Here is a 23,877-nt window from a genome sequence, read left to right on the forward strand (position 1 = left end):
TGTAGGAAAAAATTTCAGTCCAAACAATGAGAACTGCAGCTGGAGTTAGAAATGCCCATATCTGCTCACTTCATTTTGCACATGCCAGTCTAACGGGGAGCTCAGTTTGATTCAAATCCCCGTCTCACATAAAGCTGATGACTTACGCAGTCCCAGCTCCATGGCAGATATGCTGCTACTGTGACCTTCAGTAATGAATCTCCTGGTTCAAACAAGCTTGTCAAAGCTGTCTAAAATAGCCCATGTATAGCAGTGACGGTACATCACCACACAAGTGTTTCTTCTTCAATACAATTTCGAAGGATAATCCTTCTCTCAGGATGTGCATCCATGCTGAATCAGATGAGATACAGCTGTTAGCATCTACATGACTGGAACCTGACTGCTAATCCCATGATACAATTACACAGTACTCCAGTAAGCACATACACAACATTATCTCTATATTCCTCCCTCAGAGGGCAGTAATTATACTTACTCTTCAAACAATCCACTATGAATGCTTTTCAAACCTCTTCTTCCTTCCTCTCTCCCTCCTTTCAGGTCAGTGCTCTAATGCTAGGTTCACAGTCACATTTTCCCTTCCAGGCACACAGTCTCACTCCCCCCTGCCCTAATTAATCTTTAAAGCCAGTTCTTTGAAAAACAATGTAAAGCCTAAAATAAGAGCTCAGTGCGTATACAGGCTCAAGTAAACCAGCACTGCCTAGAACAGAGCTGGAGAAGCTAAAGGAGATTGTAACACCCTACACTACATCTCACTTTTATTTTCATCTCTAGGATAGAAAAGGTCAGCAAAGTAAACAGTTGAAGCAGTAGAGCTGTCCATTTGCAGACACAACCGTTTCAGTGAGATGGCACCTTACACACCCTACCCCTGTAGGTAGGAGAATTAGCCCGCTTGGTCTGAGTCCATATTAAGACTTGTACTTCTGTAACAATACTGATAAAAATAATAATCTTAAAACTGACTCTAACAATACACCAAGGCCACAAGCACTCCCACGTGGCAACTCTCAACTCCCCACATCACCTTCATTTAATCTCCCGTCCTGCTGTTGAGGAAACGCCACAAAATGACAGATGCACTGTCCTATCCACAGGCTAAACACTTTCTTTTGAACGTGAGAGGAGGGTATCTCCTCTCCTTCCCTTTCTGCCAATTATCTGTCACCTATTGCCAACAAATCTTGAGTCCATAAGATTTCAGCAGTTATGCAATGAACTGTGATACTGGTTTAAAAGTAGCACAAGAACTCATTGCTCCCCTTCTTGTCTTCTCCTGAATGAAAAACAAAAGGAATAATACAGAAAATCAATGGGCACTGACCGGGCATCACCATCCCACAGAGGCAGAGAATACAGTTTCCTCCTCTATTGTGTTAACATTTCAGTGTTCCCACACTGGTTTGGAGGCATTGAGGGGCACCTTCAGACAGGACGTCCCCTTAAAAGCAAGTATCTTTAATGCTTAATTTCAGTTTGTGAGAACACCCATTGGGAGATTTTTCCAAATTCTCAGCTCTGTAGAGCTGGGTTGCATACTGGTTGTTTTGAAATACTGAGAAAGATTTTTTTTAAAATTAAGTAATATATTTATAATTGTGGATATATGGATGACTTTTTTCTGTAGTTAAATGGTTCATAGGAAATTTCTGTACATCCCCATGCAGGCTGGTGTTCGCACACTCACCACAGACAACAGGAAGCCCAGTGTTTAATTACCTGCTGTATCTGCCAGATCAGGTATTTAGCCACCTAAGTGCTAACCTTTTTGCTCTTGAATAATTCTGCTTCTAGAGAACAAACAGCTCAAGTGGAGGACATAAGGTAATTTGATCTAAGTCGTCAGCCAAAAATCCCCTTCCCTATTGCTGCAAGAAACCTGAAGATATCTTTAGAGACTGCAGTTTGCCCAGTGCCAGTGTAAACTCAGAGAAAAGCATTTTTACTTGGATTTTTTTCTGCAGCTTAAAGCACGTGAACAGCTGTAACATAAGCCTGCTGTGAGGTTGTGCTGGTAAGTTCAAGGTTAGCATTCGTTCATGGCAGTAACAACAACGGATCAGTAACGCCGATGTGCAGGTGCTTTGTAATCCCAGAGAAGTCCAGTCGATGTAATGTGAAATCAAACAAATACAGTATGTGAGATGACACATGCGATGGCACCAAAGAAAGAGAAGGTCCTAAGACCCATCCTGAAGCCTGGATTTTTTTTTCCCCTCATGGAGATGAAAGCCCATAGTCCTCATAGGACTTAGCTAGGTCTACATTAGCAAACAGCCCCAACAGTTGATGCTGAAGACCAGATCTACTTCAAAGGGGATTTGGGGAATTGTCGCCCCCTTCACTCCAGTGTAGCCCCAAGGATGGAACATTCAGTAGGAGCAAGGCCATAGCAAGGGTTTATTTGAAGGTAAGCCCCATACCACATCTTCCTAAAGTAGTTCCATTCTTGCACTCCGAATCTGCACCATAACACGAACTACAGCCCAGCAAGTGGGGGCAACAGCTTTGGGATGCTAATCTAATTAAAATGCTAATGTAGACACATCCCAAGACTTTTAGCTTCTTTATAAAACAAACCTCTCAAATCTCGCAAAATAAACATACGAAACATATGCAATAAAATTTAAAAAGCCCCAGATGTTTAGTACTTAATGTATATCAACATAGGTAAGTATATGATAGATAATGTAATATTTAGTTTTCTGACTTATGTTATTTCTAAACAAGTATAGGCAGATGATGGAGACAAAGCATAAACAAAGCTGAAAAATTGTTTTTAAGCACTAGAAACTGGATCAATGAGCACATGTTCTTTCGATGCTGTGAAACAAAAGATTTTTGAACTCTTGAAAGGCCACAAAGACCTTATATTTCTATACGTGTTAAGCCCTCTGTAAAGCTGTGTGCATCAGGTTCTGGATTGCACATTTAAAATTGCATAAGATCAGTCCTACACCCAAAGCAATTGTATTGGTTTCAAAAGCAAGTGACTGCTCAGCTCATCTGCAATGCCAGATAGATTTGTTTCCAGCACAATATTATACATTTTTACTGAAATCTGATCCATGTCTTTCCCAGGGTTTTGAGAGTGGTATCAAACTAAAAATTCATAAGGCCAGCAGGCACTGACGTGTGACTTTCAATAAATACACATTAAATAATGGATTTCAAAAAACGAAATGCTACACAATTATCAAAGTTAACTTCACAAACATCGAACCCATACAAAAAAGAAGCTTTGAAATACAAATCGTGCATGTAGTGTACATCTTTATAGAGCAGTCATAAGGAAAATCTGAAGCTGGGAAGTTCATTCAGGCATAAATAAAATATTTCTCTTGGTGTAAAATGTTTATTTGCATAGCTTTCTGTTGCCGTATCACAACGAGCATCAAGAAACTGTTCTGTGCAGATACAGATAGAAAGAGAATGTGGTAAGCAAAGAGAAATCCACAGAGCGCAACATTGTTACAAATGAAACTACGTTACTGTTCGTCAGAGACAAAAATAATTTAGAGATCAGAGGAAAATGCCGTCAGTCCCTACAACGATGTTTCCCATCCCAACAGCTTTCCAATACAGAAGATACTACTTCTCATCCATGCTTTTTATCTATTGTCCTGTCCACACCTCTAGACGTGAAAGATATAATTTAATTAAAAGAACATAGCTGCTTTTATAAACAGATATCTAAAAAAGTATCAGTTTCTCTTTTAACAGAGAGCATATTGTATCTCATGGCTAAAAGGTAAAGACAGGTAGGTGAGTTAACATCTGCAGCTTGGTGACAAGAATCTAAGTTCAGGCACCCTTTGAAAAGCCCCAAGAGTATCCATAAGAGCCATCACACAGAGCCTCTGCAGCAGGTTGTTCCACAGACACCAATTCCGATGTCTACAGAGGCACTTGCCTCGAATTTTCCCTCTGAATACCCTATTTTTCCTTGCTACAGCAGCACCTGGGTCATGATTTCAAAGCAGCTTACAGGGGGCTAGTGCAACATTTTCCCAGGGTTAAAGGCTGCCGTATGTCTCCAAACACTGTTGCTTTATCTGCCTTTTGCTGTATTTTCCTATATCACCAGCAAAGCACTGTGTCTAAAGCCACAATACTTCCTACTGCACCCAGCCAAGGTTCGTGTGACTGCCACCTGTCCATCCAGCACCAGCAGCATCTGAAGTTTTGTTTCCTCTCAGGACTTACCCTTTGCATCATCTACAAAGCCAATCTCATTTTTGGTTTTACTCATGGTCACAACTGTTCTCCTTCCTGTGGTTCTGTTATGTACAATATTTATGGTGCACATTAGAAACCATTTCCTAAAAATCCATCTGACATGTCTGGGCGTTTCTTGATCAATGTCATCTCTTCGAGAAAATGATTCTCAAATCCACACAGATTTTTCAACAGTTTAAAGTGGCTTCATTTTAATCTTTGCAGAAAATGCGAACATTAAAAAACAACTAAAATAGATTATACTTTGTTTTTTCCATCAATAAAGTAACTTCAAAAAGAATTAGAACTACGACATTGAGTATACAAGCAGCTCTATCAAATAAATATCTGTTGTTCAAAAGGTCAGCAATCATGCATATAAACACCAATTCTGTGGGTGTCTTAGGCTTTTAACAGGTATATACATACGTATTTTAACAGATATAAAAATAAAATGAATTTGTATTCAATTGCAAGGTTTATAAGCAGTAAACTCTTCATTTAAGCCACAAAATTTCTAATGCATATATATCTAAGATGTTCCTTAGGAGTACAAATAAGAGAGAGACAGTATATTAAGAAGTTTAAAGAAAAAAATCAAGACCCCAAAATTATTGAGTCTTGAATGCTGTTCTATATTTAAGCTTCTGAACCAAACAACGGGAAGCAATTGTTTACACCTAGACATAAAAAAACCCCACAACAACTGTTTTTAAACCTGGAGCTGTAAAGCAGCTTAAAGAGCAGAGAGGCAAATAATTTTATTTTTAAACACCTCTTTCAAAAATTGAACAGAATATCTTTTCCTTCCTCTGCTTTAGACATTTCATTCTGACCTTTAATGCCAGTTGGTTTGCCACTACTTCACAAGTTATAAAGCCAGTGGTAACACAGCGATGCCTTCATCAATCTCCTGAATAATCAAGAATGTGAGACTTCTCTATGTTACCCTCAAGGTCAAGGCAGACGTGTTTTGAAAACCAATCATACTTGGAGTTATCAACTCAGATCTAACGCTGCTGGGGAAGAAGAATCATAAGCCCATTCTGCCCAAGGACACAGACACCAGATTTCTCAGTGCTTTCACCCAACTTTCTAGAGCACTTCAATCAAATGCTCAAGTTTTCCATTCCACGGAAAAAATCTTATATTTAAGGAAATAATTTATCTTAACCTTTACTGCTGAATTCCCCTCTATGTTGATCTGCTCCCACACCATCTGCAATGTCTGAGTGCTGCAATGATCTTCTATACCTTTGTTATTGGGACTATGAGGAAGAACATCTCTGAGGGGCCTGGGAAACCTCGGTTCACTTCTGACCAATTGCCACATGGTGCAGAATGGCAAAGCAACCTCCAAGGAGCACTGAGGAGTTTAATAACAGGTGTAGGGCTCAGCAAAACCTCTTCTGTGCTGCTCTGAACATATTTCTGCAGTGCCAGTGAAGATGTGCTATTAGACTGGAGTGAGAATAAGAGTGACAAAAATAAGTTATCTGTGATTGGGAGTAAAGTGAAAGAATTAAACTGGGGAGCAACTAAACAGAATTGGGTTCCTATTCTTGTTTGCCACAAAAATGATCAGTTTTGATTTTGTTCAGCCTTGTTCTTATACCTGCAACTCATTTCATAAATAAAAAATTATATAAAATATATACATATAATATAATATCTGTAATATAATATTTTATATATACATACACATTTAAATTTTACTGCAGGTCCTGACTGCCTGGTAACTTCCATAGAACTAGACTCTTGCAAACACAGAAATCCTGGGTCAGCTTTCATCTTGGGCTTGTTTCACTTCCCACATCTTGTTTTTGCGCTGGTGACCAAGCAGAGGAACTTAAGCAGTTTGTTCTTCTCTTGCCTTTCTGCTGAAATGATTATGTATGTCTCAGTCACTCCTTTACTCATGTGTTTTAATTTCTTTTTTATTTAGCTCATTTCTATAGGTCCAGATTACATCATCTCTATGTGTCTCAAACTGAATGTATCCCTTATACGATACACATGTACACGGGCATATACATATACAAACATATATATATATATATATATATATATATACCTCCATAGGCACAAATCACCATGCGCTCCCAGGAATGCATATAGAAAGGAGCATGGATAGCCTACATCTACTCAGCATTTCACTAGGACAGACTTGCCCGGTGTAGACTCCTGTTGTTCCTGTGATGTGAGAAGCAGTACTCCAGCTGACAGCATTTTATAAAAAGGGAGAAAAACTGGGGAATTCTCAACTGCTTCAATTTCTTTTTTTCGGGAAAAGATGAGACAAAGCTAAAACAATATTTTGATGCACATATTTACAGAGCAGGCAAAGAACAGAAACAAGTTAATCGCCAGTGTAACCATTAAACCCCAAATATTAGGGTAGTGGAAAGGTATGGAACAAGCACGTTGATGTGAGATTTCCTCAAACTTTTTCTCATTTAAGTCAAACCCTCAGATTTTCCAAGGATGCATTTCTATCACAGAAAGATAAGAGAACTATCTAGTTTATCACCCATCATTACGTGCACAGGACTAAAAACTACTTTCTGAGAAAGGCAGACCTGTTCTGAGCAGCTCAGTGACATCGTCCAAGCTCAGAAATGAGGTCATCATGCTCCATTTTAGATAAATTAACGAGTAGTGGTGGGGAAGAACAAAACACTTTTGCTGAAAGGTTTCAGAATCTCACTTTACTTGGCTTAGAAGCTGTCTCATAGTTCCCAGTCTTAATCATGTTTTTGGGACAATAATGGCATTTAGCCCTTCATCCTCTCAGGCAATTAGGAAGAAGTCACATTTCTTGCAGCCTATTTTCTAGGCTTTAAAGACCAAGCCCTCTCAGTCTTTTCCATTTCCACTGGTTATCCTAGAAGCCCTTCTCCACATCTGTTTCAGTTTGAACTCATCCCTCTTAAGGGTAGGAGGCTGGAGTTGGTCAAGTGTTCCAAGATGACTTCCAGCAATGCCTTGTAGTGAATGGTATTAATATTTCTTCTATCTACAGAAATATGTTGCCTGCCTAATAAATTCCAGCAAACAATTTATCATTTTCACACTTTCATCACACTAGCCTTTTCAATCATATTGTGATCCATTAAGACATCCAAGTTTGTCTCTTTTTTCATAATGGCAAACTGTTGTCACAACAGACTTTCATATCTCCACTGGGATGACCTTACACCTTAATATTCATTTTCTCCCCATTTTTTTGCCAGATAATTCTTTCTGTGTGATAGCCTCAGCTGCCTGTGTGTTTCTAATGCCACCAATCCCACAAGGGGACTGCTATTTTTTAATTGCAAATGAAAGTATTAAAAAAGAAAGTCTCAATGTAATGCTAATGTACCATTAGCCAACAGAGAGTGGCCTTGCCAAGAGTTTGGGGAAGTGCAGCAGACAGGCACCACCACCCCCTTCAGCCTCTTTCACAGTTCCTTCCTTAGCAATTGCAACCAAGACAAATTCTACTTTGTTCATACTATCTCAGATTACTTTTTATGATTTTTTTTTTCTGTATTAGTTATAGAAAGTATCACCCTATCACCTTCATGGTCTCCAACATCTGCATTCCTATTACAGTTGCAAATTCATCATGTTTCTACTTCTGTAACATTCAGTTTCAAGCCCTGCACCAGAATTTCTGCTCCTCCTCTTCAGGGTCCAGATTCCTGACCTTAGCACACAAATATCTCAGTCCGAACAAACCAATCTGTGTTTCAGAAACCTTTCTTGAACTCATTACCAAGCTGACTACTATTCTCATTGACATTCTTGACATCCATTCTTCCACCCTTTGCTCTCCTGTTTTCCTTTCCCACATTGGCCTGGCATATTGAAATCAGGGGTAAGACTCTGCAACATTCATAACTCAAGTCCACTTGAATCATAGAATCATTTTGGTTGGAAGAGACCCTCAAGATCATTGAGTCCAACCATAACCCAGCTCTAGCACTAAACCATTACCTAACTCTAGCACTAAACTCTATCACTAAAACACATCCCTAATTTAGACATTTTTAAAATCAAAATTCAAATTAGAACAAGGGAAAAAAGGTGTGCTGCCATCGGACTAGTGGAAGAGAACTGTGTATCACATCATACATCCCAAAATATGAACGTGAAGCTTCTGGTGAGATAAAATACTTGTAGTTAATATATTGATGCTGTATTGATGCATTTCTGGGAAAGGCAGACCCATTCTGAGCAGTACAATTGCATCATACAAGGGAGAACCTTTTCTCCTATACCAACCCCCCCTCTTTTTTTTTAACTCACTAGACCAGGCATTTTAGCTATGTAAGAGCCGTCATTAATTAACACATTGTTACACTAAATGGAAAATAAGTGACTTAAGTTATCACATCTCAAACTTCCAAGTATGAAGTGATCCAATACAATTATATAGATATCAGATGTGGTCAAGTGAGGTTTGAGGACCATGTACTTCCCCCCACAGCCTTTGAAACAGGAGTGGTTTGGTAAAACTAAATGTATCAGTTCAGGTAAACAGTTTTCTATATTCAAATTATACTGATCTGCAGTCCAACCTTTTGTCTGTCTTGCCTTTAAGTCTCTAGGGAGAGGATAAGTTTATTCAATGATCAGCTACATAACACACGATCTTTGTTGGAATTCATAAATGATCGCATAACATATATAATAAATATCATTATAGTTGATTACATGAAACTTAGCTCTAACAGGGGTGGGGGGGCCTTGGCCAAGTGAGAAGCCTCTTCTAGTTTTATATAAATTCACCACATTTTTGCCTAGATTTTTTAAAAGCTTGTTTTCATGCAGGAATTTTGGCAGCGGTAAAAAAAAAAAAAGTAAATAAAGAAAAAGCACTGAAAATAACTAATGTTGTGGTAGTACAATAATGGTATAATGTTTGTAAAAGGAGAATAATAAAATTCTGAAACACAACATCACATTGAAATGAAGTGGAATATAATTTATACAAACTACTGACTCTTTTCCTTGCTTATCCAATTTAAGAAAAATACCAAAACACAAGAAAGTTAATCCACACAAGATTGTAATTTTGTTAACATTGCATAATAGTCTTTATATATTATGAAAATGTTCCAGATTCATGTAGTCAGTATTTTTGGCACTGATTTAAAACCAACTCTTACATTAAGCTAACATCTGTTTTCTGACCTTATAACACTTGCTTCATTTTATTACAATCATTTGCCTCAACTGCATCCTCCAGAATTTTGAATCAATATCAAACAATAAATTAATTCACTTTGCCAGCCCTCAGGCAACAGCATCTTCCATTTCCTCAACATTTTTCCACTGTACTATATCTTTTGAAGATAGGGGAAAAGGTCAAATAACATCTTAATTTGTCATAATAGAATACTTCTATCGAATTCTTCAAAAGGATCATATGAAACGGTACAGAGAAAAACTGTACCAACATACTAACCAACTTAAAGGGAAGGTTTCCAAAATACTTCACAGACTTAAAAGCATCATGCAAACTGTGAGCAAAAATGTCATTTGCTTTACTAGCAAAAAACTTCAGTAATGACACACCGCAGCTCCATATAGCCGAATCTCCATCTCCTGATGAAAATTTGGTCAAATGACTACATTGAAGAGGATTAACATTCTTCCTACGTATTAAGAAGTGTCCTACTCCAGCTAGCAAGATGCAAGAACTCTGTCTACACGTATCTATGAGTTGCATACATTTTTTTCAGCTTTAAATTAATGACTTTGGCAATAATGGCAGTGTGCTAAAGTTTCAGCAGCCTAAGACTTGCCCTGAGCTTTATAGATGTCTGTGTCTATCAGCAGTATAAGGATCCTTCTCCTCTCCCTTTTTAGTGACTAGAGCAATCACTGTAGCATAGGAAAATTAGGAACTACCCATAAAAACAACCAGATTTTGGAGTGAGGTCCAAGAGTAGCCCAAATGTCGTCATCCTCATAACAAGTGATGTAACAGAAGGGCAGAAGGACAAGCTTTGCACAATTTCTTTGGAGAACACAGATCTGGGACCTACCCTTTGTCACTCCCAACTGCGCCTACCCAGCTCCTCGCTCTCCCCTCCTCCTTCCCACACACACAGCCTCCCAAAACCAAGGTGCAGCTCAGAGGCACACAACAAGGGTTTCTACGTCAGTCCAAAATCGCTAGTTCATACACACGGTGGTTTTACTTAGGTGGTGTTGATTTCAACATACCCATCAATGTATTTGACACAAAAGCACAGACACACGAACAAATTACACTGAGTAACAAGTGAATCTCCAGGAGCTACTCTGCAGTACCCTAAATGTCTACATTCACTACATGATACATGAAAGAGCAACAAGAGTTGACTTCTCCCTATTCCATTGAGCTTCAGAAGACAACATGGGACAGAGTGAGCAGCTTACTAACAATTGGTGAGTTTGGAGAAAATTAACATGATTCTATCATCTTCACAGGGCTGTAGCCCAACTAGCTCTTCAACTGAAATTTGCTACTTTGTCCGCCCTGTCTAGAAGGTGCACAGGAAGGCATATTTGCAGGTAGCAGCCAATGCTTGAAGCCTTCATTTCATTCTAGTAAAGCAGCCTAATACTCAGCTTCCATATGCCTGGACAAATGTATTGACAAGACATTTGTTAGAGAGAATCATTAACAGCTACTATGAGTAAGGGGAAAAGATTGTTATTTATGAATGTGGCCTTCAACTAGTTAAAGATGTTGTTGGCAATAAAGAGTCTTTTGAAGATGTGATCTCTTGTTTTGTAATTCAAATCCACTGCTATACTGTAAACAAAACTAAAAGATAATGAAATTATGACAACATGTCAATGAAAACATGATGGAAGACAGCAAATTCACAGCCAACAAGCCCTGATGAAGGTTTTGAGGGTGGCCTAATAGAAAGTATACCACTTCTCCTTTGGTTTTATCTTCTGCTTCCAATGTGTTTAATAAAAAGGGGAAAGGCGGGAACAGATCATTAGTGCATATTAGCTTTTGTTCTCTCAAATTCAGGTAACCATATCCTCAAGGAATAAATCAATTATCATAAACCTTACCTGCTTTTATGCATTCTACAATCCGCTTTCAACATGCATTCAGACAGTTATGACTAAATTAGTGCAGAATGACTTCTGTGTCAAGGAATCCTAACTCTGTACTAGCCTGGTCATTACTTTGAACTATAGTGCATTTACCATCCTGCTCCACCGGTCACAAAGCTTCTTCATCTGCTGTCACCTCCACGTTTAAATGTTGACACGTACTCTTGACCAAACTTGCAACTTAAACTTAGCATTCTTGTTATAATAGCATCACACAATGCCTTGGTCACCTGTCTAAAGCACTGAATTTCACAAAAGAAAAAGAGGTATTTCTTTTCACCCTCTTCAAATGCCAATATATATAGTTCAGTTGCAAAAAAAACCCCCATTACTTCTCCACCAGACTGTTTTGTGTTTCAGTAGTTGTACAGCATTACCTATACACAGAGGAACCCTCTCGAACACAGGCCATCGTACTGGGCTATGTAATATGGATTTAAGAATGAACTCTAAGCTCAGATGAAAATGTGGGGTTAAATCATTCACGCTGATGTGGGCTAACACTGAGTCCAGTTCCTCCTGGAAGTGTGCAATTCTTGGGCAAGTTTTCTCAAGTTGCAAGAGGAAGTTGCAAGGGTTCTCTAAAAAAAATATAAATAATAATAATAAAAAAATCACACAGTGTCAAATCTAGTGCCAGTAAATTACGCTAGCAGAAAAGAAGTTTTGTGCTATTTCATCTTTACAGGGATACTAGAAGAACATTCAGCACTAACTGTGCAAGTGTTCGCATGAGGAACCACCTCTTCTTGTTCTCACTGATGTAAGCAGAACCTCCTTTAACATCAAGGGTGTAAGACCGTACTCCAGGTTCTAGCACTTCACAGAGGTCTATTTATAACTCATTTACTTTACTTAATTTTAACTCTCTGTTAACTGTATTTCTTTGAGGGCATGAATCTAAACCAGGCATGTTCCAGGTGATTTCTTGCCCAGCTTAGTAAACTGTTCTAAGTAATTGTTGCTACGTGGGATACGGTGTGGACACAAAAGGATGTTGACTGAATCAACATGCTGCAAATATGATCAACAGAACTAAAAGGGCTATATCACAAGCAATTTTTGGAATCTAAAGACAGAAGCACCTTTAACTTGAGCCTTGTGAAACAACATGCTCACGCTGGGGTGACAGAGAGTGTAAAAGGAAATACGTCATTGAATGAACATGGACCAAGAATTCACTCCAAGTTCTAAGCATGCTTGTCACATTTGATGCACATATAAGCATGAATAATAAGTTTCTCGATAGTTAATAAAAATTTAAAATATTTTACATTCTTTCCGTTTTCAGAGAGGAGTGAGAGTGGGAATCTGCAAACTGTCTTTTGAGGGAGGGTTGTGAATCACTGATGTGATGGTTCACTTGATTGTTCCTGCTTCAAACATTCTAAGGAAGAACTGGAGACCCTGGATTTTAAACACATGTATGTCTTTGCAGATGATCTTTCTCAAAGGCAAGAATGAACACAGAGTTCCCCAAATCACCAGGACAGCAGCTATGCAAGAATATTAACCTGATTAAAGTTCTGTTATTAATATATTTGAGATAAGTTATTCTACACTAAATAGAAGTTCTGAGTGGAGGACTGACTTGAAGAAGCAGGTTGCATTTGCTCAATATGTTAATTTATTTCACTTTCAGAGATCGATTAATGCTTCAATGGCTACTACTATTTTGACTTTGTCTTGGCATTTCTTATTTTCTCTCTCTAAAAACAACCAATACTTCTGTAGTCACAACATATCATTACTGGATTGCACAGCATTTAGTGTTATTTCTAGTCCTGCTTAATGGCCAAGAGCCTTGCAATTGACATCAGATAAAGAACTAGTATTTAAAACAGTAGCCAGTTCCACGGAACCAGCTTCTGGTCCTGAAAGTGATGGCACAAAACTTGCAGGAGCTCTACAGACTTTGAGAGACTCAGGTCAGGATTTTCTAAACAAAGTGGAAGACATGGACTTTAATGAATAGGACGGCATGCGTGGTAATTTTGGCAGATTTAGACTCATGGTAAACTGAGACCAGAATAATTTTCATATTCATACTGTAGACTGCAAGAATTTTACAGTACTCTTCTTATGACCATACTGGCTGCTCATTAAAGTTTATAATCTTTGTAACTTCAAATATCAAACACATAGCTCATAGGCAGGAGATGCGCAATTATACTGTACCCAACAAAAACATCTTAGACTGTACACAAGCCCCATTGTTTAGATGTGACTTTAGCACTCAAGTCCCACGCAGTTAAGTTTACTAAGGAAGAAGTAAGAATACATAGTGTTCATGATGGTTACCTGAGTTTGTTTCAGAAGAACTGTAATGAGTTCGCAATTAACTTACATTTGAATTTCATAGAATTAAGCATTGTGCAAAGAAGATGCTTTGAAAACCAGTAAGACACAAACCGTATAAGAAAAGGTAGGACACAAGTCAGAATTGGAGTTGATGCTGAGAAATAAATAAAGAGGGAAGACTGCAGAAACAGAGAGATAAAAGGAGAAAAAACCAATTAAATAAGAATGCAAAGTATGATAACTAACGGGGTAGAGACAATTACAGCCCTAAGAAAGCACATAATTTGTGCTGTATGACAAGACATAGAACATGTAATAAACATAATACAGTCACATCACTGAAACTATATTCTCTGCTCAAAGAAGAAAGTACTTTCCTGCGTCACACAATTTCAAGCATCTTGGTATTTTTGATTTTATTGCAGGAGCAAGGAAAAAGACTTTTCACCCATCTAAACCCGGTAGGAAAAGACTACCATCGTATAGCCAAATACATCACAGAAGAGAACACTGTTCTGGTCTCTCATTGAAATAAGCTATTCAAATGCTGACTTTTGCATTTTCTGACACTTGTATACAATGCCCTCAGACTTGCTCAAATGCTCCATTGAGTGCAGAAACACCTCACCTGAAGCACCTTTTTCTCACTCGTTCACTCCACCAGCCAGATCTCTCTTCTGCTGGTGCCAGCTCTGCTGAAGTGGGTTCTTCAAACTTGCACTGCCTTCTCAAAGCTATATTTCTTAAGTTTCACTTTCCATGGGGACAGACCGTATGGGACACGTCAACACCGAGGAGCACAGCACAGAAGCCCTGGAAGACGAGCTGTTGCCTTAGTACCACACCCCCACAATACCACAATTCTTCTTCACAGGCCAGCACACTTGCCAATAAATCCACACTCTGCTTCCTTGAACCAGGTGGACTTAAAAGAAGGGTCAATGCTGGCTGAAAAACCTCTTACATGCGCCACTATACAGCACAGAAAAACCTTCTGCATACAATGGAAATGAAACTTGACCAGAGAATGTTGAAGCAACACCACAGAATGGCAGACAAAGGGGCAGCAGACAATACAAGCTGAGCACCTTCTACATAGAAACTAACCTGTTTCAAGTCAGGTTGAGGTCACCATTTCGAATTACATGTGGTAAACAGTACTAGTTAACTATGAAGATAGATCACATGTACGTATAACACATGGTCTAGATAGAAGATTTCTGCCGGCTATCTACAGAAGCACAAAGCTGTCCTTTAAGAAGGCATGGGCTTCTTAAAACACTGTGAAGACCATGTCAGTACTGCCAGCTTGGCGCTCCATTGGACTTCACATGTCTTCAAGAGGCTGGGGATACATATTTCTGAGCGCATATTCCCTGATAAGGTAGCACAAGGAGATTACAAATGATGATTAGATCATGAAACGTGCTGAGACTTATTTTTCTGGAAAAGAAAAAATAGAAGTTGCTGCACAGAAATCTAAATAAACAGCTTATACCATTGACAGTTCTGAACACAAAACTGCAGAGAAAGAATCAACAGAATGATGTTGGGGAAATAAAAGAATGACGGGAGAAGAAAAAAGGAAGCAGTGGTAAGAAGGGAATACTGCTACAGCAGGATAGAGACTGAAATATGGCTTTTCCCAGGAAGTTAGGGAGAAAAAGCCCCAAATAAATGGCACACTTTTACTAATGAAGACACTTGAAGCAGTGTGGCAGTGTGGCTATTCAGACACACTGGTAAGCATCACAGCAGAGGGATGGGAACTGCTACCAAGGAAATTTAGTGGGAGATTTTCAGAAGAGGCAAGCTCTCCTGGTCAGGTCCAGTGGTAGCACTGCTGTCCACTGCCTGCCTAGTAGAAATCATCAGGCTGCCTACATCTCAAGGGAAATGCGCTTAGCATTCACCTCAGTATGGTCTGGTGCTTCTCCACTGGTGCCAAGACAGCTGCTCCAATCTCTCTCACAGACAGCTGGAAATCAGTGAGAGAGCAAAGAGCTCGCAAAATAGAAAAAGGAAGACAAAGTGCCATGCCAGCAATACAGCAGGAGAGTTGCTTTAAAGGCAAGTTCTCCTATACCCTTCACAGGCTGCAATGTTTCCCTCTTGCTTTTGCATAGTTTAGCAGATCTTTTGCAATGGTAGGTCTATAGTTACAAAAATGTACTTTGAATCCTATTTGCATGCTCTGCTACGCCATAGCGGCACATTCAAATGACTCTTGCAATATAGTTTGAACAGGCTGAACCCAGAACATCCAACATAGGATTTCCTCTTTCTCCTGCCCATCCCCTTCCTGTGTGTTTACCAAAAACTTTCATTTCCTCAGTGGTGCTGACACCAGCTCTAGCTATCATTTAACCCTATTCTGCAGTTCTTGTCTGCTCCCACCTCAACCACAGCTACCCTAGAGCATTCAACTCATTTCAGAAATCCCATCCAGACATATGGTAAGGCTGGGGTTGCCCTGGAGTAAACAATTTTCTGTTCACTGAATCTAATGAATGTAAGCCTCATGATGCTGGCAAGGGATACCTGAGCAGGCAATTTCAATAAATGCAATAGATGCAGTACTATCCATATGTTTTCCTACTCACTTGATACTACCAGGAAATATTTTCTTAGTCTTAATAGAGTAAAACTTGGTCAGAGGTCAAACCTAATGATACATTATCATTACATAGGAATTCATTAAAACATACTGTTTACCTTTTAACAATAATTTTAAGTCCCTAGTACAGTAATACACTGAAAGAACAAAACCTGCTTAGCAGTCAAACATCCTTCTGCACTAATTCCTGTAGTATCCCATTGTTTCCGTTTATGTCCAAGAAAATGCTTGAATACGATTTCATCAAAAAGTTGATCAAACTGGTTTGTACACACCTATCTGCAGAAACCAATGAAGGAAACATGAAAAGCAAAGTGATACATTATAGATGCCACATCAGAAAGCCCACTTAACAGACTATGTTTTTGTTGATGAACTTCCTGAAATGGCTTTCTGTTAACCTAACAAAGGAGTAGTTAAGAACACATCCCAGAGGGAATTAATTCCCTCCAAACTTGTATCATGACCAGACTTTCAGTAGCCCCCTAAAATAAACCGCAGAAAATGCCATTCCAGAAGAGTAGCTGCATCCCATACCTCAACTCCCGTGGTGAGCTATCACATTTTCCAGTTTCAGATTGCACAAATTGCTATCACAGGTACTTCCAATAAATGGTTTAGTCACAAGAATGTGCACAGTAAAAAGCAGGCCTTTGCAAATTATATTAGCAAATTCTATGACACATCAACCACAGTTTAGACAGGAAGAAGTAGCCTCATGCTACATGCAGAAGAGACCATAAAGGAAGAAGAACACATTGTTCAGACTGTTTATCATTTGAGTCTTTTGAACTGAAGAAGTAAGATAGCATGCTGCACAAACACAGGAACCAATCGTAGATATTTAAGATGCCAGCACTTCGAAAAACACAATGCTGACCTAAGGGATACCAAATATTGGCCTGAATGCTGCTAGTCCACCCTTTTTCCTCCAGAGAAATGAGATCTATCCATTCCCTTCTTCACCTTTCCCTGGTCTCCTCCTCTTTATCTCCCCAGCAAAGTGCTACTGTCAAAATACAGTCTGTCTTCTGACATTCAACTGACAAAAACAACTAATCTATTTACCTCTATAAGTAGTTCCTTAAGGCAGACAACCTATACAAGTATCTTATAAATATTTGGAGGAAACGCTTCCAAAACAAGATGAATTCTGCCTTTGCGTTTTCCATGAACCCACATTTTCAGGAAAGATGCCGAACACAACCATGACTGATTCAGCCTCGGAAATTACGGCATTTAATGACAATGTCAACAGGAAACGTATTTGAATCAGGCAAAAATAAATATGAAAGCACAGACCTTTCCATCCTCCCCTGAAGGACAATTAAGTTTAAACTAGGAACAGTCACACTAACGACAGTTACACTGTATTTGCTTTTTATTAGTAGAAGCTGATGTCTTTGAAGAAGGTACCATGACTGTTTACAGTATGGCAGTCTCCTTCTCCTTGCATGCTTCACTAAAGACTGTTTTCATACTAATGTAATTTTACATTTTTATCTGCATGGTTTCCTGTGGCACTGCTCAGCAAGTCTGGAAGCCTTTTTCTCTAGAGCATCTCTTGCACTCCTACACTCTCATGAAAGAGGAGACACAAATAAATGGGAAGAACAGGAAGTTGGAATACAATCAGCAGGAGAAAAAACGTAATTCTCTGCTGGGCAATTGGTTCTTCTTCTACAGGATGAAGTTGCTCTTCTTAGAGATAGAAGTGCTCTAGGGGTAAAATAACTACTTAACAGAGTCATGTGGTTTGGTGCAACTATTTACACAAGTGGCTCTGTAGCTTTAGAAGGAAGTATCACGTTCTGCACACAAAGCTCGCACAGCACTCAGGGTCCCTGGCCAAGCTGTTCTCCTCCCATCCCTTGCATTAGTACGTGACAGCTCACACTCTGGTGCTGGAGAAATACACCTCTGTGTATAACCATGGTTCTAGAGCAGAGTGCTAGGAGTCCTAGTCTACATCTAATGCTCACCCTATGCCTCTAACTATCTACCTACCTACCTACCTATTCCTCATCTTCTTGTATTGTGTTAATTCAGTATTGGAATAGGCTTCCTGAACGTCAAAAGTAAAACTGGCTCTAAAGTTCCCTGGGCACAAGAAATAAAGTCATTTGATCACTCAGAATCTGCAGATATAGGAGGAAAGACCTCACACCTTCCCAGATCACCTAGCCCTTTGAGGAAAATAAAAACTGGTTCATGGTCAACACGTTTCCATCCAAAAACATCAAAGATGCCCATTAAGATTCTAAATAACATGCAAAGTACTGATAGGAAAACATCTCCCTTTTGTGACAGAAATCAATTAAACGCTGCAGTTCTTAAACTTTCCTGAATAGCTACAGCAAGATCAAATGCTGGTCTCTGATGTGCAGCATAAAAAGTGCCAGATGTGATGTTTCTGATCTTGTGAGTCACCTCACCAAAGATAGTTGATAAGATAAGTTGAGCCAGGAGGACCCCAGACCTTTTTCATTGCCCGTTTTAGAAACTGCTTGCCACAACACTTGCTGTTCTGTGATGCCATTTATCTTACAAGAACCAACAAGGGCATAGGAAGATAACTGCAATTACGCAGATAAAAAGGTGGGGGGGAAAGTATTGTGAAAGAGTTACTTATAAGTACTTACATGGCATCAAATATACGCAAGAAAGAATTTCACATTTCTGGAAACTCTCTTGAAAGGGTAACATTAAAAACTGGAACATTAAACATCTTAAATGGGGTTTAACTTGTATGTGAAAGTTTCATAATTCATTGCATTGTCAGAAAAAGTCATTGTGTAACTCCACTGGTCAAGGAACTTATAAGGAAAGGTCTAAGCCTTACCTTGTCCTCTGTGTATTTATATAGGAAAAAAACCCCTATTTACTCAAAAATTGCAGGAGAAAAGTAGAATAACTTCAAGTCAGTCAGCTACTGTACAAAGTTGATAATTCTACACCATTACAGTTGAAAAAATATATCTCAACAGCACACAATTAAAATAGATCTTTATGTTATTAAATTAAGAATTATTTTCTAACTAGTCTGTAGCTCACAAAGCTGAAATGGAGAAAGAAAGCTCTCAGAAGAGATCCAACAGAATGAGACATCTATTGATCTCAGAGTTCATTAATTTTAATCCTTGTCCAAGATCTCATAATGTCTGATTAGCAATATCTAACTGACTTCTAGCCTGTTGCTACTTTTTCAGAGAAAACTATTTGATTTTTCTTATCCATACTTTCAGTGCTGTTGATGGTACCTATTATAAAGATACAAAGTCCTAATATGTACTACCCTGCATTAAATACTGGGTTGGAAACAATTCTCACAAACAGAATTTCACTATCCCTTCAGTAAAACTGAGCTACATTTTCCCAACGTAGCTTTGCAATTTCCCAACAAAATGTACTTTTTTTTTTTTTAAACTCCTCTTTAGTGATACTATGATGGATACAGACTCATCTACCTGTCACTCGTACTTTACAGATACTTGAAACTAACATATTAACAAACATTAAGTTTTCTAAATTACAGAAGTCTTCCACATACTTTATGGGATCGAGATTTTTAAAAAAAAAGTAATTTCCAATTTGTATCATAGGTTAAGATTGGTCAGACTGTTTCTTCTTTTCATAGGTGGGAATGAAAGGCAAGAGATGGGATACTGATTTCGGGTTTCAGATGAAACAATGCAATAAGAACTCAACTTTTGTGGTCCCTATGTATATCCACATTAACACGACCTGGCTAAACGAGTCATGTTAATCTCTTTGGTCTTCAGTGCCAACAGGGGGGAGTGAAGGAGCAAGATGAGTTCTTGCAAACCCGTTCGCTACAAACACATGAAAGATGCCATTTCAACAGAAACTCTTAACAGCTTTACTGAAGGTATGCTATCAGCTAGGGAGATCTAGCTTGACTTTTAGATGCTAAATTAAAATTGGAAGGAGAACCTCTCCCTCGACCCCGACCATTCCTTAGGCATACAGTACCATTACAACAGTAACCAGCAAGAAACACCATGCACCAAACATTACAATATCATTTTCTCATCTTTCTTTTAAGCTAAAGTACATTTGAACATAACAGGGAAAGCAGCTTTAACTTTGAAGAGGCTCCAGGAATTTCTGTCGTAGAAAAAAAGCAGCGTAAGAAGCAACACCCAGAGGCCACATTGTCTCTCCTCAGTCAAGGCTATTGCCTTGGCTTAAAACACCGACTGCAGACTTTGATCAGCTAATTTTACACGCTTTCCGGCACGGAACAGCCAGAGGCACCCGAGCCCTCAAGATCACAGCAGAAGCCGGGCAAAGCGGCAAGAGGTGAATCACGCTTTTGAGAATGATTATTTAAAAAAAAAAAAAATATAAAAAAATTAAAATGCCCTATTTCCTTTAAGACCCCATCCAGTCCTACCGAGAAGGTCAGGCGGCAGCGGCACCTCCTCCGGGAGGCAGAAGCGAAGGCAAGCCGCCCGGAAAGCACCTTGTCCCCACCCTGCCGTGCTGGGGAGGGGGCACGGCGGCGGCTCGGCCGGCCATCTCCCCGCCCCTGTTCTCTGCACCCCCGTGGGAGAAGCCCGGGCTGCTTCCCCAGCTGCCGCCCGCTGCCGTCCGCTGCCGTCCAGCGGGGTGACGGGCGAAGGCACTTACTTTCCCGGGTGCGAAAGTTGCGCGGCAGCGAGTGAACTCCACGGTGACCGGCGGGGCGGCGAGCGGGGTGTCCCGGGGGCTGCGGGGCTGGTCCGGGCCGGCTGTGCGTGCGGGGCGCGGCGTTGCTGCCCCGCCGGCTGGGAGAGGGGGGCCGGCGGCGGTTGGCTCACAGCCGCTCGGCTTTACTTCCTGGTGCCGGCTTCGATTTGCATGCGGGGCAGCGAGGGGAGAGAGGGAGAAGGCTGGTGGCGGCGGGGAGCGGGCGGCTCCTGCCACCGGCCCCGGAGGGGAGGCGCAGCTCCGCGGGCTGAACGACGGGAGAGCTGAGCGGAGAGAGGCTGGGACGCGGTGGGGCAGGAGCTGTGGAAGGGGTGTAGGGGCTTTGCTTGTGCCGGGCTGCGGCAGGGCAGGCAGCGCTGCTGCCATCAAGGAGTGAGTGCCCCTGTGCCCCGGAGCAAACTTCATGCGCGGACTAGTCCCCGTTAAAAGTGACAACTAAATAAACCAGCCTTAGTCTGAGGGGTAAAACAGAAAAGGTTGTCTTGTTCACCAACAAGCTAAAAAAAAGTCATGAACTTATCCAAAGGTCAGCTATAGCAACTTCTAACGTCCATTGGGAGCTGGGTTGGAAGAAAACAAAGAATAAGTAAGGTTATCTTTTATATACATATATATATGTATATATATATATATATATAAATGATTTACTAGCTTGTTGAAAAGTGAAATAAAATCTCACAGGTCAGCAAAATAGGAGATTTGAAAGGAACTCCCTCATTATATATGCACCAAATGGGGAAAAAAAGCTGGTTCCAGCCTCCCTGTGTCTGTACAGCTGCTGTTAGTCACATGTTTTAAATGTCTTTGTGTATAGATCAAGAAAGTTGGGGGCTGGTATAAAATGGGGCAAGGAGGAAACTTCAACCCTGTCCCTGAAGTCCTCGTGTGAACCACTGTGGGTCGCATTAACTAGCCAGCATTCACACTCCGCGATTGATTTTCCACTTTGGGCCAGCTTAACTCCCAGACTATGTCTCTACTGCTGAATTAAGCGTGGCTGCAACACAGTGCTCCAGTACTTGAGGTCATGTCCATGCTCGTGGCATCCAGAACACGGGGACTACACCAAACTGGTCGCTGAATAGTCCGTGGTCCAGGTTAACTTCCAAGTCAGCTCTGGAAATTTTTTTAGAATGGTAAGTGTCCTGGGCCAGGCATCAATCCAGCAATTTGTCAGTAGAGTCAGAGGTTTGTCCAGCAATATTTCTTTGGGTACTGTTAATGACTGGCCTGTACGTAGCCCTGTGGACTCCAGACCAGCCCAGCTACGCACCCGTATAGGCAGCTGCTGATCATCCTTTGGATTGTGTCCAGGAGAATGAAGTGGCACAAACTGTGAGGAACAGTGGCTCAGGACAGTAAATCAAAGTTTGCCGTGGACAATGAAAACAGACAGTGAAGTTCACTCTATTAATTTATGTATTCCTTAATCTCATCATTGCTGAGCGCTTTCTACAGTCTTCTTGAACCCAAAAGCAGACCAGTAATATAAGAATACTAGTTAGTCATGAAAACATAAGTGGCATGTTCATAGCAGTAATTTGAGAGAGATCCCATAGAACACCTGGGATCGCTCAATGAATAATGATAATTAAAAAAAAAAAAAAGCAGGGAAAAGATCACTTTCTTCAAAAATAGGTTTACAAGGATTTAAATACTTTATAGAAGAACAAAGAAAGAAAGAGCAAAGATATACATAAAACTAAAACATTGAGAGATCTGGGCTTTTTGAATGAGCCATGGTTTTGGACACTCATTCTCAATTTTTTGACAAAGCAAAATGTCTTTAGAAAATCCAGCATTTACATAGTCATCACTTGAGTTATTTTTCTGTGTTTTATTTCTTCCTCAAGGGATTATCATTAGGGTGGGTAAAGTCCACATTGTCAGCTTGCTTTGTAATAATGTAGCAATTTTTAAACAAGCAGTGAAAAGTGGATTATAAAACGTAAGATCCAAATCACACAGTTGTTCTTCACGCAATGTTGTTGGAGGAAACGAAACAAAACAAAAACAACAAAACACCTCAAACAAAAAAAAAATTGAGAAAATAAAAGCAGTACATTTTGGCATTTGTTTTGTATCTCTTCCTTTCTTATTGTAACCTGCAATTTTAGAGAAAGCCATATTTTCCTATGTAAGAAGAATATTTACAAATTTTATTATATGAAATGTGCTTTTCATGTGATAAAGACAGTTTACTTTTTCTTGCTTGTACAAAAAAAAATAGAATATGGGAAACAAATGTTACTTCCAAGTACAAAGCAACAAGTTAATGCATTCTTATGTGTGGATATTCATCAGTTCCTGATCTTGTTTCCAGTTTGGAGCCTGGGAAAATAAGTTTTATGACATTAAAGAGAAATGAAAACAAAAAAATCTTTATTTTAAATTGTAGTTACATTGTGATTATTTTAAATTTATCACATATTACTTTATGGTCTTGACTAATTTTATGGCTATTTTTTGTTCTGAAATTATTTAAAAACGCTTTGGGGAATAATGCACAGATCCCTATATTGACTCAATCTGCATTTCACCTGTCATTTAAACTAACACTACACATACTCAGTAGGTTAAATTAGGGAAAGCTGGCATCTTTCCTGTAGACAGCGGCCTGTCCAGTGCACAGCTGGTTATATTTGATTACACTCACATTTTCTGGACATAAATCCTTAATTCACCTTTTATATTTCATCTTGTTAATTCTAATTCTCATGAAGGAGCCATAATAATACAGCACATAAAAAGAGTGCTTGCCTTGAGGTACTCTAATTCTGAAAATTAAGAAAAAAGCTGCTGCTTCTGTATCTTTGCTGATTTGAAGTATTTTATTCACCTGCCATTACCCTTTTTTACACACCAGAATCCTTCCCATTTTGCTCCCACTTGTTTTGTGCCTGTAAACA

At 39.6% G+C, this 23,877-nt stretch overlaps 1 protein-coding gene across 7 annotated transcripts in view; it reads right to left on the reverse strand.

The window, feature by feature from the left end:
* The window catches only part of LYN (LYN proto-oncogene, Src family tyrosine kinase), a 53,225-nt gene extending 31,748 nt beyond the window's left edge, over window positions 1-21,477 (reverse strand). For 2 of the 7 annotated variants that reach the window (XM_065831118.2, XM_065831116.2), the window contains exon 1: window positions 20,673-20,756. The gene's annotated coding sequence lies outside the window, so the exon portion shown is untranslated. Of the gene's footprint in view, window positions 1-478; window positions 498-14,266; window positions 14,358-20,672; window positions 20,757-20,908 lie in introns of those variants that run through there. The other 5 variants (XM_065831119.2, XM_065831115.2, XM_065831117.2 and 2 more) reach the window with 4 other exon arrangements.
* Between the last annotated feature and the right edge of the window lie 2,400 nt (window positions 21,478-23,877).

The sequence above is a fragment of the Patagioenas fasciata genome, chromosome 2 (assembly GCF_037038585.1).
Source record: "Patagioenas fasciata isolate bPatFas1 chromosome 2, bPatFas1.hap1, whole genome shotgun sequence".
NCBI lineage: Eukaryota > Metazoa > Chordata > Aves > Columbiformes > Columbidae > Patagioenas > Patagioenas fasciata.